Genomic DNA, 1,761 nt, shown 5'->3' on the forward strand with positions numbered 1-1,761 from the left:
GGCGGAGGGGCCGAGGCGGCCGGCGGCGCTGGCGGCTCCCACGCGGTGGCCCTCCATGCTCAACCCGGGCAGCAGTGGTGGCGGCACATGCACGGCTCGGGGGGGCCCGAAGTCGCGGCCATCCATCCTCCTCCCGCGCGGGCTCAGACAGAGCGGGGCCCCCCGGGCTGGGCGCGTCCCATGGCGCTGCGACGGGCCGCGCGACGTCTGCCTGCAGGATGGACGCAGTGGGTTAGCCAGGATTGGGCCCTGCCACCGGGCCGCGCTCCCTGCCCGCCTGCCCGCTCGCTCCCCGTGGCCCATTGTCCGCCACACCCATCCGCGTCCCCGGCAGGGCAGGGTCTCCAGCAGCCCTGGGACGGGCTGGGAATCCAAGCCCGCTGGAGCCCGGCTCAGCGCGGGGAGCTGCGGGGACGGGGCTGCGGGAGGCGCGGGCACGGACACGGATCACTTCGACCCCTCTCCCGCCTGGCGTTGGGGCCAAGGATTTGTTGTCAGCGCGGAGAAACCAGCCCCCTCGCTGCACTGATATAAATGTTACAGTACCTCGAACATGCATACCAGCGATTCACCTTCTAGGCAGAGATACGCTGTATAGGATCACGTATTACTATATAATGTACTCTATATTACTAGTCATAGATCTATAGACTACATAGTACTATATATTACTACAATATATAATAAATACATGCACTACATATCCGCCTTATACATATAGATATTACACTCGATCTGAGCCTTCAAGAGGCTGAGAATATATATTAATAAAATAATAATATATAGATATACGCTAATCTTAAAGATTATACTAGATACTGCTCTACCTTACTATACTATTTTATATATACTATATATTCTATAGATAAGTCCTACAGATAGATGTAGATCTACTACATCACTATAATATATAGTACACTACATATTAGCCTTATAAAGATATGCTATTACTATAAAATATACCTAATATATTAGTCTTACAGATGTAGATATGCTATCTATCACTATAATGCTACATATATATTTTATATATATATGGTTTTAGAGTACAGAAATAGATATATAGTGCGTGTGCATATATATACACACACACACACACATATATAAAAATTTATATAGTGTGGGTATAGATAGATAGAGTAGGTATATATATAGTGTATACACGTAGATATATATAGTGCATACGCATAAATACATAGTGTATACATATAGATAGATATACAGTGCATGTACACAGACAGATAGTGTAGGTATATATAAATACGTAGTGCATACATACACAGATCTATAGTATACATACATGTATATACCCCATGAGTCTTACAGACGCAGAAGCCCGGTCTTCATTTTCACGGGCTGCATCTTTATCATGCGTTACTTTACACTGGTCTTTGAGCCGCCGCCTGCGGGGCTGCGCTCACACCGACCGGCCCCTCTCCAGGAGAGCGAGACGGGAGGTCGCTGGAGACAGAGACGGAGACGCAGACGCAGCGCGGGCTCGGCGGCAGCGCCGCGCGGCCGGGCCGGCGGGGAAGGGGCAGCCCCGGCAGCGCCTCGCACCAGCGCCGGCGCCGGGGCTTCTTCCCCGCGCCACGCCGCGGCCCCCGCCTCTCCGCTCTCCCGCTTCCACGAAGGGAATTTAAAATAAACCCCCCAAACCCACCAAAAAAACAAGCAACTAAAATGGCTGAAATTCCTGCTCGTAATTGAGCCCAGCCCGGGATCGTGTCGCGCCCCAGAAGCTGCGGCCGGGGGGGGGGG

Source organism: Gavialis gangeticus, unplaced genomic scaffold, assembly GCF_001723915.1.
Source record: "Gavialis gangeticus isolate Ggan-Ray unplaced genomic scaffold, GavGan_comp1, whole genome shotgun sequence".
NCBI lineage: Eukaryota > Metazoa > Chordata > Crocodylia > Gavialidae > Gavialis > Gavialis gangeticus.